This window comes from Sinohyriopsis cumingii, unplaced genomic scaffold, assembly GCF_028554795.1.
Source record: "Sinohyriopsis cumingii isolate HCF-2022 unplaced genomic scaffold, ASM2855479v2 utg000160l, whole genome shotgun sequence".
Taxonomy (NCBI): domain Eukaryota; kingdom Metazoa; phylum Mollusca; class Bivalvia; order Unionida; family Unionidae; genus Sinohyriopsis; species Sinohyriopsis cumingii.
In genome coordinates, this window is record NW_028315873.1 from 380454 (window position 1) to 399417 (window position 18964).

An 18964-nucleotide genomic window follows, 5' to 3' on the forward strand; every position below is an offset into this window, starting at 1 on the left:
GATTCGGAAAGATCAGAATAAAGGGGGGAAAATAAGATGGAAGATGCACGGATCGTTCCAGATCTATACCCATTAATTCTTCTAGATAGTCTCTTTATGCGGAAACTGCTTGGTTTGCACAACGAAGGAAAAGGAAGAGATTATGCATTATGTATTCGATTATAAATACTCAAGTACCTAACTATTTAAACGAACTTCTTCCACAACGGAGATATGAGGCATCTAATTATCGTCTACGTTACTCTCAAAGTATCACACCAATCTCAACCAAACTTTATATTTTCACACGACCTTTTACCATATACGATTCGTCTTTAGAACTCTCTGCCTGATGATATCCGAAATCCTCCAAATCTTTCTATTTTTAAGAAACGTTTCTCTAATTTAACTAACGTGTCATCACACAAGCAGAAAGACATCTTATTGTAGGTGAGTAGTCACGTCACTTTTCAATGATAAATCTAGACTTAACCAAGAAGTGTATTGAAAGGTAGAGCGAAAGAGCTGGGCTCTTTGGCATTAGGTAAGGGGCAATAGACAAAGTGTTCAACTTCTTCATTATCATAAGCACATGCACACGTGAAAGAGTTAACTAAATTCACCATGTAAAGGTCGGATTTCAGGAGACTACCTGCTTGTGTAAGTTTAGTATGTAGGATATTAAGGTGACATTTGTCAGTAGCGTAATTTTAGCGTGATGACCCGTTAGTAGAATTAGAAAAACGTTTCTTAAAAACAGAAAGATTTGGAGGATGAGAAACCTATAAACTGATATCAAATGTGTTAACATCGGTGGTTCTTTACAATTGGCATGACTTATTTGGTTATATACAAACCATCAAAAACGGCAAGGGTAGAAGCGGGTAGCAAAGATATGAAGATCGGTAAGTCGCAAGCAATACCGAGACAAAAAAGGCAACTTTCAAGGTAGCATTTTCACACATTTATATTGACACGGGTCGTTTTAGACTAATGAGAAACCAATAACTGGATATCAAATAGGTCCAAATCTTTGTAGCTTTTTTTACGATTAACATGACATATTTAGCCTTATAGAAAACGATCATGTTGCAAGGATATAGGCGCACGGACAGAGAAATGAAGATGTACTTAATAAGATACATACACATAATTTTTACTGTTTTATTGCTTAAGTATATGCTTCATATCACTAGTATCAGCATCGAGGTATGTGATACCATCGCAAAACAGCAATACTAGAGGCACGTAACAAGGATATGAAGATTGGTAATGGTAAAGTCGCAAAGGATACTGGGTAAAATATATAAACTTTTCTAGGTTGCATTTTCACACATTTCTGTAGGCATAGATCAATTTAGACTGATGAGAAACCTACCAAATAATACCAGATTTGTCAAAATCTGTGTGTGCTTACGATTGGTATGACTTATTCGACTCTAAGATAAACGTTCGTGTTGTAAAGATCTAGGAGCACTAACATTCAAATGATTATCATCGAATTATATGGTACCATCTCAAAGCGGCAAGGGTAGAGGCACGTAGGTAGAATATAGAATATGATGATCCGTTGATGATCCGTAATATCGCAAGCGACACCAAGCAAAAAATATCAACTTTTTTACTTGCATTTTCACACATTTATATATTTCACAGATCAATTTAGACTAATGAGAAACCTATCAATTGATATCAAATTCGTCTAAATCGCGTTTTTAAAAAATTACTAATGTTATAACTTATTTGCCTATATGGAAAACGCTCATTGAGGAAGACATTGAGCGGACATACAGACACACAAAGATGTACTTTATAAGATGCATACACATATTATATATTGTTGTATAGCTTTCCTTATATGTTTGAGATCTATAATATTAAAATTGAAATATGTGGTACCGTGGCAAACTGCAATGGTAGAGGCACGTATCAAGGATATGAAGATCGTTTAAGTCGCAACCGATATCGAGTCAAAAATACAAACTATTTTATTTTCATTTTCACACATTTCTGTTGGCACAGATCGATTTAGACTGACGAGAAACCTAACAATTGATATCAAATTTTGCTAAATCGGTGTTTATTACTATTGTAATGACTTATTCACCTGTTTGTTAAACGATCGTATAGAAGACATTAGGAGAAAAGACAGACAAATGAAGACGTACTTAATAAGATACACACACATATTATTTACTGTTGTACAGCTTTAATTATATTCTTCAAATTTATAGTATTAGCATCGAAATATGTGGTACAATCGCAAAACGGCAATGGTAGTTTCACGTACCAAGGATATGAAGATCGGTAATGTCGCACCCGATATTCAGTAAAAAGAACAATCTTTTTTATTTTGCATTTTCACACATGTCTATTGGCAGAGATCGACTTAGAATCACGAGAAACGTATCAATTGATATCAAACTTGTCAACATCGTCGGTTGTTTGCGATTGGTATGACTTATTCGCCTATATGGAAAATATTCGGTTAGGAAGGCACTAAACGCAAGGACGTAAAAATGAAAACGTACTTCATAAGACGCATACACATTATTTACCGTTGAACAGCTTTTATTATATGTGTCAGGTTTATAGAATTAGCATCGAAAAAATGTGATACGATCGCAAAACGGGAATGGCAGATGGACGTAGCAAGGATACGATGATCGGTAACGTTGCAAGCGATACTGAGTGAAAAATACCAACTTTTCTATTTTGCATTTTCACCCATTTATATTGGCACAGATCTATTTAGACTGATAAAAAGTTATCAACTGATATCAAACGTGTCAAAATCGTTCTTTGCGATTGGTATGACTTATTCGCCCATATGGAAAACTTTCGTATAGGTCAGATGTAGCCACACGGAAAGACAGATAAAGACGTGCTTAATAAGATACATACACATATTTTATAATTATGTACAGCTTTAATTCTATGCTTCAGATCTATAGTATTAGCATGGAAGTATGTGCTACCATCGCAGAACGGGAACGGTATATGAACGTAGCTAGGATATGAAGATCAGTAAAGTCGAACCCAATATTCAGTAAAAAGTACACTTTTTTGTATTCTGCATGTTCACACATGTCTGTTGGCACAGATCGAGTTAGACAGATGAGAAACCTATATATTAATATGAAATTTGTCAAAATCGGTGTTTATTTACTATTGGTATGACTTATTCGTGTATATCGAAACCGTTCGTAGAGGAAGGCATTGGGCGCACGAACATACATTATGAAGACGTACTTAATAAGAAGATACATAAACATATTATTTACTGTTGTACAGCTTTAATTATATGCTTCAAATCTATAGTATTAGCATCCAAGTAGGTGCTACCATCCCTAAACGGGAAGGATGGAAGCATCAAGGATACGAAGATCGGTAAGTCGCAAGCGACAATGAGTCACAAATAGCAACTTTTTTATTATTCATTTTCACACATTTTTTTTAATTATTATTTTTTTTTTTCTTTTGTTGCACAGATCGATTTAAACTGATGAGAAACCTATAAATTGATATCATATATGTCGAAATCGGTGGTTGTTTACGATTGGTACAACTTATTTACCTATATGGAACATGTTCGTGTAGGAAGGCATTTTGGCGCACGGAAAGACAAATGAAGACGTATTTAATAAGATATATAAACATGTTATGCTGTTGTTTAGTTTTAATTTTATGCTTCAAATCAGTAGTCAGCATCGAAGTATGTTGTAAACTCCCCCTCCCCTTAGAATGCAACTGCAAGCACACTTTGTCAAATGCTAAAAGGCACTAACTTTCTTGAAAATTATAATAATCACAAAAATTCCGGATTCGTATATTATAACGTTATAATGCGCTTTCATTTTCCGTCAGGTAGGTCTCCAGGTCGAGTTGTTATGAACAACAGGAAACAGTATCGTACATTCTTTGCTAAGCGATCGCTCAGGTGGTGCAGTGTCTGTACAGAGCGTCCGCCTTGGATGCGAGAGGTCGCGGATTCAAACCCCTGCCGAATCATACTAAAGACATAAAAATGGTACTAGCAGCTGCCTCTTTTGGCGCCCATCATTAAGATATTGGTGTGAGGATAATGTGATTGGGTGGGACAAAATGCTGTATGTTTGTGGCATGATGCCACATTGCTAGACATCATTATAAACTGTCACAATGCAGACATGGTAGCGATATGATTGCATTTTTTTTTAAAGCTACGTTAAAAATTACACACACACACACACACACATGAGTACGTAACCAACATTAGGGCGACATATGTCACACAGCAGCATTAGGGTGACAGAAAGACATCATGTTGTGTTATAAAACTGCAGCACATATTTGTATATAAATTCATCAAAATAATCTATAATTCCTATTATCAAACTTCAATATTCATGTTTAAAACAGCAAAAAGTATTGTAAAATGAAAACACACATCTGTCGCCTTAATACCGTGTCGCCTTAATGCCAACACACAACTGTGATGGTCAAAACAGCCTTATGGCGACAGATTCTTCACACACATATTCTGTCTAATCCAGCATTAAGGCGACAGTATTTTGTAATGGCCCTATTGCTATACCAAACAAAATATGAAACTAAAATTATATTTTAAGATGATCAGAATCATAAGTTTATGCCTTTTAAAACTGTAATACGTATGTTCATCTACATCCTTATGACGATATAGTCTTCACACACATATTCTGTCTAATCCAGCATTAAGGCGACAGTATTTTGTAATGGCCCTATTGCTATACCAAGCAAAATATGAAACTAAAATTATATTTTAGGATGATCAGAATCATAAGTTTATGCCTTTTAAAACTGTAATACGTATGTTCATCTACATCCTTATGACGATATAGTCTTCACACACATATTCTGTCTAATCCAGCATTAAGGCGACAGTATTTTGTAATGGCCCTATTGCTATACCAAACAAAATATGAAACTAAAATTATATTTTAAGATGATCAGAATCATAAATATATGCCATTTTAAAACTGTATCGCAACGCCTGCTTATCCATTTCCAAACGTATTTATGTTTGAACTTTTTTTTAAATGTCATAGGCAGTCAGTTAAATATAAGACAGAAGCTGCACTATTGTTTTCAAGCCATAATAATTTTTTTTAACTCCATCTAAAAGTGTATGGTCATAATAGTTTTGGCACCAATGAGTAGATTAAAATAATGCCCCTCCCATCCCGTATATTAAATGTCCTCAGTTAGAAATTTGCTTTAAATGAGCTAATAACCGACATGTTTAATCCGGTTGATGAAAATATTTTAGTGAAATATATCCATTAATTACTCAAATCAATTTAATTTTCTTCTTATTTCAAGTTCTAAAGGTTTGTCTGCAATATTTATCACAGGCTGAATTAGTACATTTCTTGCTGCATCCCGCGCGATAATGAAAGATGTCTACCGTTTATGAGCTGCTTGTGTTTGTGTACATTCACATAGAAAATATAACCAAAGTCATACTTCTCCATCTCATTTAAAGTTACAACATCACATAAAAAGCTCAACAAAACAAGATTTTAAAAAATTATGTCTATTGTTGGATTTTGACCCAATTCGATAGTATGAGTAATACCATATCTACCTATAGACAACCAATGTGCTTTGATATAAGTAAATTTCTTGCTCAAAATATTCTCAATATATATTGACGAGCAGTGAAAATGTATCGTATTCCAATACAGTGAATTATCAATATTATTACGGCCTATAGTAAACTAAAGATAGGACATTTTCTTGCTCCAAGCGTTTTTTTTAAACTCAGTTAATTTTCAGGTCAGCGTCATCAAATGTATCTAAAAGTTACTAATTCGTGTCCCGCAAAGTGCTTACAATGAATTAGGTACTTTTAGTTACATTTAATGACACTAATCTGAAATTTGCCGAGTTAGAGATACGAAACATTCACTATGTATAACCAACTATGAGGTTTTCACCGGAGAGATGAAATATATCGTTTATTCACTTATTCACTCAGACCAAGCAAATTATCTTTTAATTTTATGCTCAGATGTATTGGCTAGAAATAGTATAAGATTGATAACATATTTCTTACTTTATTCCCCGAGCAGCGAGGTGGGGGTGGGGTGGGCGGGTTCCGGTTGGCCGACCTTTGGGAGAGGGTGCGAAGATTCCACCCATAAGACTACAATTATAAATCCAGTGCCTGGTTGATTTATTATTTGCCCAAATCCTCGTTTGCAAGATCTTGTTGATGTTTCGAACTCCACATGGGCTAGACCCATAAGTTGATTGGGCAAAAAGAATTAAGGCTAGAACTGGTGGGTCAGCTAACCTGTTTTTAGCCCTCCCCCTCCTCGTTCCGCCAAGGCCCCGATTCTACAATCGGGTCTTGTAAAAATGTAGATTTCTTTGTTGCCAAAAGCCAATCTGAACCTTGTGTATAAGCCTGGTTGGCAAGACCCCGGTATTGTTTTGAAATCCTCACAGGTCAAGGGCCATAATGTGCGACAAGAAGGCTCAGATGCGGTATAGCAGTACGAACAAAAATTATGTGCGCGCATGTCGCTGCGTTTACTGCGTTAACGGTTTGATGTGCATTTAAGTATATCCGCGGTCCGTGATGTGTAACTAAATCGTTGTTGTAATAATAATAATGATAATATGTTTCTGCGCCAACTATGGAATATTGCACAGCTAAAATAGCTCGACATTGACTAGAACTAATTAAGAAATATCTCCCCGTCCCGGATTCTATCAAATAGCAACTATAACTCAGGTGGAATTTTGAGAAAGTACAGAACAGTTATCTAAATTAAATGTATAACCTACCAAAATAAATTGTTACAGCAACTGAGGCAGCAAAAAGATCTTAAGACATTACCCGAGGATTTTGCTTGTCATCTTCAACCCGCTCCACCACCTCATTAACCTCTTCAACCACAGCCCGGAGTTCGACCACCGCCACCACCAAAGTTAGAACTAACATGATAGATAAATTTACTGAGGAAGATGTTGCCGCTATCAGGGGATTCAGACAAAATACTTGATATTGCCGTGTTTGGATATGGGGGTCGACAAACGATGCGTAAAACCAGAATATATTAAAACCCTAAAAGCTGCCTAGTGTGTTAAATATTTATATTGCATTGCTTTTAATATTCAGCAGATCACATCTGAGGATTACATTAATAATTTTGTTATCAATGACCGGATAGCAAAGGAACATAATGCAAGAGTAAAACAGAAAGCTAAAAAAAAGAAACCAGGAAGAATTGACGCGTAAACTTGAAAAAGTAACAGGCGAAAGGAGGAATCAGGTGCAAAAACCAAATCTGAAACAAGGAATGAAAAGGTAGAAGCCGAGTCATATGTAAGAATGTTGTTTTCCTTTAATGCTTACTTCGTGTCTGCCTCCACTGGCAGTGTTTATCTTAAGCTGTACACGTGACTCTATTTATAGAAGTGAAACAGTAGTTCTCTTTACAGTTCATACAGAAATGAACGCAATTCATTTTGATCATGTGGTAACATTCTGACCAATGGAAATGTTACTTTCCTGTAGCAGCTACTGTCATTGCAATTATCTATTAATGACCTTATTTTTAAATTACTGATGCATGCATTGAAAGCAGCATCACCTCAAGGCACGAATAACTGCTGGAAACCTTCTTGTCAGGAGTGTATCACACGGAACTAACATTTGGGACGGAATTGGGGTTAGGTCTGGCCGTCACGGCAGAATTTTGAGAAACAGAGACAGACATAATAACAAAATCTAGAACTCCCTTCTGTAATACGTGTTTTAATCTGAAATGTCCCATATTATAAAAATGTTACAAAATGTATGTCGCTATTTCAGCTAATATCCTCAAACAGATTTGGTATGGATATTCAGATGAACATCATTATTATATTTATTGCTCCCTATTTGAGGGCAAAAAACATTGAACATAGTTTCAGATGATGAAATGAAGGGGAATGATGATGCAAAACAGAATCTACTTTTCTGTCCACTGTTAATTTGCATATTAATGATGCTCACATTTATGTTATGATTGACAGGCATAATGTGATGGACAGACAAATTATTTTCATTAACTACAAGTAACTCAATTTTTTTTTGCAAAGTAAAAGAAAGACAAAGTTTGTTAGAAATATGTACTTTATTTATTAGTACAGATACTAGCTTAAATGCCTGTCATGTGAAGGGAGACATAGAAGAAAGTGTCAAGATTTTAAAAAATGGATGCACGAGTTGGAAAAAAAATAATTAACATATAAATAAAAACAATAAGAAACAATTGATAAAATATTTAACCCAACAATTGATTTTACAATAAGACCAAATAAAATTATATATATATATATATATATATATATATATATATATATATATATATATATATATATATATATATATATATATATATATATATATATATATTTATATATATTTATGTGATGTGTTCTTGCACATGTAGAAGAGGGGTGCAAGTTATTGTCAGAACAAAAGTGAATGAGAACGATGGTTTGTATTATTAACTTGTTTGACGAGATTGTAAAATGAAATGTACCTGCACCAGCCTACTCTTTCTGACATCAATAGAGTCAAGAGAAAGATAAAGAGTGAAATGACAGAATACCCTAGGTCAGTCGTGCAAATATTACAAAGTCAAAGTATATGGGTACATAATTAAAACAAAGACAAACGTAGTGTTTGATACTGGCCACTTTCATGACTTTGTATTGAACATAAATGATCTCAGTGAACCAAATATTTGCTATGTATTTACAGCATAACATAACTATGTGGACAAAGTCTATAGCGTAAACGTGCTAAGAAATTGAACAATGAGACATAGCATATAATACAGACATTTTTTGAGGCTGCAACCACCGTAAACATGATTGTTATGTATTGAGCAGACTCCACCTAAACTATGTATTTACAGCAATGTAACTTTGAACAAAACATATCAAGTAAAGGTGCTAACACATGGAACACTGAGACGAGCGGTATTATAATACAACGATACTGTAGAAGCCTTATAACCTTGTAGGAGATTACTGCGGATGCAACAGCCTAAAAACCGAATAAACGGAGAAATTAAAATATAACAATTAAACAATATTTTCAAAAAACAACAATAAACAAACTTCATTAACAACAATATAGCATATAACAATTATATACAAGGAGGTATGATGGGGTGGAGGTGGGGAAAATTTATACAGAACAAATGAAACATGTCCACACCCCATAAGGAAATTGGCTCAACTAAAGCCGCAGTCCTTATCAGAGAAAATCCCTCCGGAGCGAGAGTATTGCGATTGGCTAGGCAGAACACATGATTAAAAGCTTTTAAATATATTTGCCCTTGACAGCGCATTATCTGACAAATCAGGCGGGAACTTGAACACCCAATCACACATCCCATAAATGTCCTTACGCGAGCGTAAATCGTTTAATGTGATGTGTTCTTGCACATGTAGAAGAGGGGTGCAAGTTATTGTCAGAACAAAAGTGAATGAGAACGATGGTTTGTATTATTAACTTGTTTGACGAGATTGTAAAATGAAATGTACCTGCACCAGCCTACTCTTTCCAACATCGATAGAGTCGAGAGGAAGATAAAGAGTGAAATGACAGAATACCCTAGGTCAGTCATGCAAATATTACAAAGTCAAAGTATATGGGTACATAATTAAAACAAAGACAAACGTTGTGTTTGATGCTGGCCACTTTTGTGACTTTGTATTGAACATAAATGATCTCAGTGAACCAAATATTTGCTATGTATTTACAGCATAACATAACTATGTGGACAAAGTCTATATCGCAAACGTGCTAAGAAAGTGAACAATGAGACATACCATATAATACAGACATTTTTTGAGGCTGCAACCACCATAAACAGAAATACAGCAAACAGAGCTTGCTGTATTTCTGGCAGCCACAAAAAGGAGGGTGGGGCAAAGAACAAAAGCGTCCAGCATCAAAGAAAAGATAAATGTTGATCAAAATTAAAGCGATGAATTCTGTATTGCCGGGGCTGTTGAGCACCCTCATACTCCCCACTAGTTAGGATATATCCAGCATGTATGGAGGATTGGGAAGAAACTTTAAAATGGAGGCGCGTATTTCCTGAATGCGCTGTTGGTCTTCCGGAGCTGTTAGAGTACCCTTGTACGCTCCTGGCGGTCGAAAAGGTAGGTAGACACAGATTAGTCCGGGTCGAGTGAATGATATCCCAGCAAAGTACGGTCGATGCCTATAGTTCTAAGTCTGTGAAACCCACGAGACCTGAAAGAGGAATTAGCACACAGCAGAATGGCGATCTTAGAAAAAGTGATTAGAGGGTCACAAAGCTGAAACCTTTTTACCTAACCTTATGCATTTCTCAAATGCATCTGAAAAGGCTATATTGATTATTATTTAAACTGATTGAACACGGTCAAATTGTCCGATGTGAACTCTTTATATAGCATCCAAGCCAGCTTACCAAGTGTATGTCATGCCCTGACCAAGATATTTAATTTAAGGCAAGTGTACAAATTTGCTATCAACTGCTGGCTTAGTGCAGGTGGCAGACATATACATGGGCATATTTTCAAATCCATCAGCTAAAACATATATACATGACCCCGAAGAAGCGAATACAACAACCAATGTTTTTGAAAAATTAAATTCTTTTAAGAAATAATTATGTTGTATATTATTTCGGTTTTTCCTTCTTCTTTTCTACGGATTAAATACATACGTCTCATCAAATCTCAGCAAGTGATTGCCATTTTGGGACCAGTGAAAAGTAAGATGGGGCTAGTGAAAAGTAAGGTGGGGCTAGTGATGAGAAAGGTGGGACAAGTGAATTTTCTGAAACCACTTGTCCTGGACTAGTGGTCAACAAAAAAAAATATATATACATTTGCTCAGCCCTGGAAATGCATGAGTTTTGTGTCATTAGAGGATGGTTTGTTTGTTTATGGCTTCAACTAAGGCTTGATTGTCAGTGTGGAAATAGATAAGTGTTCTCCCTAGACCACAACTGCCAGAACGATGGATTAGAATTATAGAAGTGTTATAGTTTGATATCCCCATGTCTGATCCCAAATGCCAAAGAAATAGTGTGTGACCCAGATGACACTATCCAACTGAGGCAGAAACATATGTGTACAAGTCCAACATGTCAGAGGTCAGCCAAATGTCAGGTAATAATAAGGATCTACCGTTAAAAAGTTTTGCCAGTCCCATAAATCTTCCTTTACCTCTTTTGTTAATCTAATTAGGTTTTGCGATGCCAATCGTCAAGTTGATGCATCACCTAAGAAAAATTTGTCGCGACAAAACAACTGCGCGAGAAAAGTTAAGAGTACATATGATGGATTGCAGCCCCTTGAGGGTAATTTTATTCCAAGCAAGATATAAATGTAAGAATTTATTACATTTCTCTAAATTTCTACAGAACAAAGGAAACACGTCCGCACCCCATAAAGATATTAGCTCAACTGAAACCGCAGTCCTTATCAGAGAAAATCCCTCTGCACGTTGCCGGAGCGAGAGTATTGCGATTGGCTAGGCATAACACGTGATTAAAAGCTTTAAATATATTGGCCCTAGACAGCGCATTACCTGACATACTGGCGGGAAATTGTAGACCCAATCACACATCCCATAAATGTCCTTACGCGAGCGTAAATCGTTATATGTGCATGACTTTAGTATGGCAACTGACAGTTTATACCACAGTCAGCTTGAGAAAAAAAATAAAACTCAATCACATAACATCATTCAAGAAGAAAAAATATCAACTGATGTTGATAGTTGTGACTGTAATATAATTATGATCCGTTGGAATGCTGCAACTTACGTTTTATTACTCACCTGCTAGAATTGCTGGCTAGTAGCAAGTATTATATAATTATGTGCAGGTTAGCTCTGCAACTAAGACTACTGATCACTGGTAGATGTTACATAATTACACTACAGTCAGCACACATAAAAAATAACAATGTATCACTGTTATCTTGTATTGCTGCTCAGATATCAGTATTACATAATTATGTTCAGATTAGCACACTGCATCAAATATAGTCTTGCTGCCCTGGCTGTATTACTGAGTGCCATATAATTATCACCATGTTAGCACAATTCCAGTGTGATATAATTATGGTCAAGTTAGCACACAGCATTGATGACCAATGAAATGGCTGACATATTATTTTCAGATTAAAAACCTGACTTCTAGCTTGTCTGAGCATATCTGATAGATTCCTGATTACTGCTGCATAACATTAGTATTGACTGCTCATTAGCTCTTCATGGATGGCAAACATAACTAAATAACAAAATCATGATTTAGGTCTCCAACTCAGCAGAAATATGATCAATTACTATATCAAGTGATTCATTCTTGTTTACTGATTTCCTAACTAATAAGATCTATTTTAGTTCATTATGCATTTTCACAGGTCTATGGACTCCTATAATTTATAACAGGAATTATACTTGCTACAGCCAGTACTGCTGCCACATACCAAAATTACATGTCAGCTGAAACTATCTGATATGCTAAATCCATTATTTTCTTTTCCAATGGGATTAGTCCTCCAAAATTGTTGTTTTGTGAGACAAAAATACATCCATGAAATGTTTTTTCAGAAAATTATAAACACAACGGCTTATAAGATTGTATCACATGGCTACAATGTTATGAATTTAAATTTATCATACAAGTAGCACATAATTATATTTCAGGGCCCGGAGTGGTCTAAAGCACTCTCCGTTACAGATCACTGCTATCTCACCTCTGTCTGCATGGCTTCGATTCTCAGATTCGGCTAATGTGGGTATGTGAGAAAGCTTGCCAGTAGCTTCTCGTGGGTCGGCATTTTTCCCTGGGGTTTTCCTGGATTCTTGCTCCACCATTAATACTGGCTGCCCTGTATAGCATATCATGTGCTGAAAAAATGGTGTTAAACCCTACAACAACAACATAATTACATTTCTTGACATCAAAAATGATATTATCAAGTCATCCATTTGAAAGACATAATAAATATGACTTCCAAATGAATTTGATAGTCATTTCATGACACATCTGCAGTTAGCTGTTATAAAATCAGTATTTTTAATCATGCAGTAAATAAAATCTGCATTTATGCTCATTTCAAAATAAATGAATGAACTTTCAAATAATTCCAATCAAAACCTAAAAAAGATGAAATTATTTTACTTATATCATAATGTTCATTTTGAAATGAATACTTATATCTATCATCTATTTAAAACTTTTCTTCTGCAGTAAGTTTTTTCTCCTAACAATTTCATTGTAGACTTTATATTTTATTCTCCTCCAGTTTCCATTGCAGCTCTCTGCTATGCGTGGATTCAAAGCAAAGAATGCATCTACTTGCTTTTTGTCTGAAAAAAAAGTTAAAAACACTTGTATAATTCAATTTATGATAAGAAATACTACAGCTCTTTACCCAAACATTAGACACAAGGACAGCTTATGTTCACTGTTTCACACACACACACACATATATATATATACACACAGTCCGACCCCACTGGGACCGCTCCGGTGGCCTAGTGGTTAGAGCGTCCGCCTCGGATGCGGGAGGTCATGGGTTCGATCCCCGGCTGAGTCATACCAAAGACTTACAAGAATGGTACTAACAGCTGCCTCGCTTGGCACTCAGCATTAAGAGTTTAGTGTGAGGACTGGTCGGCCTGGTGTCAGGATAATGTGACTGGGTGGGACATCATGCTACATGTCTGTGGCATGATGCCCCAGTGCTAGACATCACTATAAACTGCCACACTGCAGACATCATAGCTATATGACTGAAAAATTGTTAAAGCTATGTTAAAAATCCAAATCACACACACACACACACACACTGACCCCACTGGGATATATATATATATATATATATATATATATATATATATATATATATATATATATATATATATATATATATATATATATATATATATATATATATATATATATATATAAACTAAATTCTCTCTACAGAAAGAAAAATACCAAATATTGTAGACTTTTATCATTCTGTGAAATATGCACACTTGTTAAATTTAAGTTGTAAATGACCATTTACAATGATGTTTTACTTATACATCATCTATTACAAGTTTTATACCATTAGATTATCTAGAATGTGGCATGTATATGAGTTGAAACAATGGGTTCAATTATATATACTTTAATATAAATGCTATATTAAAGTATTATTAGCTCAACATATTAATTTCATTTTTCTAGAATGACACCTGATAGTAAAGCGTATATTACTTACTAGGCACCACATCTGTCACGAGGTTTGTGTGGAAGTAATCCATTACCTTAACTTCATCATCAGGCTTCCACATTACTTTCTTGGCTGTAACACAATTATGATAAATATACATGTGTTGTTCCAGTTAATTGTGTTAATTATTTAAGTAAGTAACACCATAATGGCCTTTTTTAAATCATCCAAAAATTGTAAAATTGGATAGATTTATTCAGTTTCTTTCAGCGTTGGAGCTAAAACATTCATGGTTAAATATCATTCAGCCATGATCAACAATGGAAACTTTCTCAGATGGTTCCTCATAATGTTAATTTTTTTTTTTTACACAAACACCAAATGCAAAGAGTTCATAAGTATGCAGAGACCGTAGCGTTTTGTCTCCCACTTTTTCAAAGGTATCATAGGATACTTTTTAAAATAAACTTTCTTATCCATCTAGGTCCAAAATTTCCTTGTATCACACAATTTTTATAATTTTGACATGTTTACAAGCTTTATAATTAGATACAAAAAATACCATTAAGATTTTTAAAATCAGTTTTGTGTTAAATTATGCTAATTTGACCTCAGTTGTAATGATTATTGGGCTTTTTTTAAATTATTTTAGCCTCATTTGGTAATGACTGTTAAAAATATTTGCATTTAATATTACTGCTTCACATCAATCCATACCTTATGTAATAGTACAAGCTCTTACCTTGTGTACATTTCCTTGACACTTTTCCAAGGGTCTGCTCATCATTTGAAATTGCAACTAAATTTTTTTTATAAAAATGTGCTTTAACATCCTCATTGTTGTAACATAAATCAATTATTAAGTAATTAATGGCAAAACATATTTGATATTTTTGGGAACATTAAAATTCAAATATTCTAGGCAACTCAAACTCATTTTAAAAATTTGTTTTAATCCAATATGATTTCGTTAAAACGCTAAAATAAAGTTACAAAATGCTTGACAATAATGAAGTGATATAAATGACAATAAAGTTTAACCTAAGCCTTTATACTTAAATAAATTAAAAAAATTAAGATTAAATATAAATTAAAAAAATAAAGTACAAAAGTATATATGTTATTCTGAAATATATAGTAATTGGTATTTTTTCTAAAAATACTAAATCATTTTAAATTGTTAAAAATAACCCTCTATGCTTAGGTACAGCTGTGTATGTTTTATTCACTTACATGATGGACATGGATGCTTTTCATTCCGTAGAGAACATGGCAAGGAAGGCTTCTTTTCTGCTGAATATGGTATAATGTAAAAAAAAATATAATATATTTTACCAAAGGATATTCAAAACACATTTACCCTACAATAATGAAGCTTGAACATAATAATATTAAGTTACATATTGAATATTTCTGAATTTAACATGTCTGAATCATAACAAAAATCATAAATAAATATTATATTTCATACATAAAATGTATTTCAATGTTGAGTGATGAGGTAAGATCCATAAAATAATTCCCCCCCCAAAAAAAACTGAAGTACAAATATTAAGAATTGTCTGTTTCCAATAGTTATGAATTTATATAAATTTTGCCATTTATACTAACTGACAAAAAAGGATAATTAACTAATTCAGTTTATATTTCTTTAGAAGCAATTTGCACACTAACCAGTGTAGATTTTCTGAAAGAAATTTCAACAGAGAAATTTAAAGCAAATAGTTTTGAACAGCTGCTGACCTATTACATGTCTGAATGGATACCATATATCTGCAGATTTTAAGTGTATAAATACTATCACTCATTAACGGCATATATATATATATATATATATATATATATATATATATATATATATATATATATATATATATATATATATATATATACACGTTTTAGGTGCGTTGTGGGCAGTCATCCCGAAAGTGGGTTTACGGGAAGGACATGATATAGTTTACATTTCAAATCAAAATACATATACATAGGTTGTATTTCTTACATAGTAATTATGTATATGTTGAAAATAAGTATATACACTTATGTTATAGTCCTATTCATGTTTTCGGTTCGTGGGCAGATATATATATTTCATGGGCAGTTTTGACCTTTAGGTTGAAGATGACAAAGTAACTGCCCAAAAATACGTTCACGAAGACAAACATATAGCATTCTGCCCGTGAATACGGTCACGGGAACAATATATAGCGTACTGCCCACGAATACGTTCACAAGTAACACATATATAGCATGACTTTCCGGTGTGCGCGCGCAAAATGGTTGTCAAGACACGACGATAAACATTAATCTATTAAAGCATCCTTTGCAATGGCCAGCGTACATATAGCGGACGTGAGGTTCGTTTTTCACAGCTTGTTTGAAATAAATGGATGATTATATATCCAGTGTAACAACTTGTCTTGACAGCTTATGGATGCTAATGTTTGACATTTATTGTGAAGATGATTGTTCACTGCTTGTTGATGAATTCGTAGCTTCTGTTAATCGATGCTATAGCTCAATTTAACTGTCATACACTGATATGTTTAAGTCTGCTTGCACAGTTAACTATGCAGAGTTATGGAAATATAACAAATTGGTTTTAATAACTTTCAGAGTTTGTTTTACTATTACTCAATATTTGTTTCAAGTACTATAAAGGCTGTGATAGGTTGGGTGGCTTAGATTACAAATCAGGCCCTTCTCACTTGGGGGGGTGGGGGGTGGGTACTGCCCATTATGAATATTACTGGTCCTAGATGTCCAACCTGATATTTATGACATATAGGTTCAACATCTTACTGCCAGCAGAAATGGTGTTCTGTAGTATTTTTCCCAGTCAATAGTTTATGGATATATTATGTCATGTACTATGCTTGTTTAATTCTCTCATCTCAGTTCTGACGTTACCATTGAATGCTATAATGTTCCCAGACATCCGGTATTCTTGGTTATTAAAATTATATATATACACAGATAACTGAAGGTGAGTTCTCATTATTCCCTAACAATTGTAATTAGTGGGGCTGTAGCAATTGATGGTCTGAGAATTCAAGTTAACTGGTTCAAAACTTGGGTAAACAACAAACTGTTTTCTTCCTTTGACAGGCATCATAAAGTTTTGCATCTTTGTCTCTCTGATGACTGTGGTACACAAGTTACAGACTTTGCCTTAGAATGAGCCTGATTTTTGATACTTGTTACTGAATGGGGTGGGGTAGGGAAGTAACAAAATTATTAAAGGTGGAATGTATGCAAACCATGCTGGAAATAGATATGTGCCAGCAACTGCAACATGTAAGCTTCAATCAATTTGGAAACTATAAGCTTTATCCTGTAAATATTAACAGTTCTCACCCTGTATAAAAGGTGATTTTGTGTTTGATTAACTGGAACTGTTAATTTATTATGTTAAGGAATGTATTGTTTTAACCCTAGTAAATGTAATATAATTAGGTCAAAAGTTCCAGTTTGTTTATTGTTTCCAGAGTTGATTATTGTAACTGGAAGAACCTGTTTCTAAGTGTTAAATGAAACGAAAGAGATATTGTTTACTCAAGTGATATAAAATAAAAGTTTAAAATGAACTGAAAGAAATATTGTTTATTCAAGTGATACAAAATAAATGCAAAAGTGTATATTCATTAAGAAGTGTATTGTCAATTGCAAATAAATGAAGATTTATCTTATTTTGTTCTTTACTTGTGTACAAAATTATACCTGGATTGGGCAATAATTACTTGGACTCCATTTGGAAAAGAAAAATCTATATGTCCTAAATACCTAATGTTCATATCATAATGCTCTTTTAATGGATGATTATGCTTTTCAGCTGACGTTACCATATTGCCAAGTGAACTAATAGTATGGCCTTCGGTGTGGCCCACTAATCACATTTGTAAATGAATTATGCATACAATAGAGAAATAGCTCTTAAAATATCTTATGAGTTGAACAATGTGTGTACAGAAATAAACATGAAGCAAATCTTTGAACTTGTATGCCACACATGCAAGTGAATTGGTGGTTTTCATATGTAACTTGTGTACTCTTATGGCTTTTGTCTATATTACTTTTAGCCATTTCTATTCACACACCAGAACACAACCTTTTTTGTCTGATTCAGGTACTAATGCAAAACTTATTTCAGCTGTAACTGAAGTATACAGAATTTTTCCTGACGTTGAGGCCTACTGTGTAGACAGTATAGCTGTAAGTCATCAAATCAAATGGAAGACAACAGTGTGCAGTTGAAGAAAATGATATATACCCAGTACCATTTAGAGTTATCTTAAAGAAAAGTCACAATGCACACTGATACAAGTAGTTTTAGAAAATGCATTTGTTCCACATACATTTTAACTTAACCCAAAAGTTCAGTCTCTTGCCTAAAATTCAATCAGATGTATGCATTTATTCCATAAAACACAAAGATATAATGAACCAAATCATTTTCATTATTGAGTTAGGTAGTAGGCTATGTTAAAGAGTGCAATCACTTTATCGATTTTTTTTTCCATTACATTTTTATTTATTATAAAATGACATTTCTTAGTGGAGTGCTAGCAACTGTAACTTGAGGAATATTTTGTACATGCTGGCCTAAGTGTCATGAATATACTGTGCTACATTTTGCTTTATTAGGTATAATACTATCATGAGACTTGCTTGATTAAATCCTGAATTTGTCAGTTACACTTACAAGTCCACTGGTAGAATT

At 34.1% G+C, this 18964-nt stretch overlaps 2 long non-coding RNA genes across 3 annotated transcripts in view; both read right to left on the minus strand.

Annotated features, from left to right (window-relative positions):
* Positions 1-18964, minus strand: part of LOC149774616 (uncharacterized) — a 120854-nt gene that overhangs the window by 53119 nt on the left and 48771 nt on the right. The gene's annotated exons all lie outside the window — the stretch shown is intronic.
* On the minus strand, positions 7753-14948 carry LOC149774617 (uncharacterized). The gene is made up of 2 exons (XR_016416766.1): positions 14293-14948; positions 7753-13387 (listed from the first exon to the last, which is right to left on the minus strand). It is a non-coding gene; the product is annotated as an uncharacterized LOC149774617 (long non-coding RNA).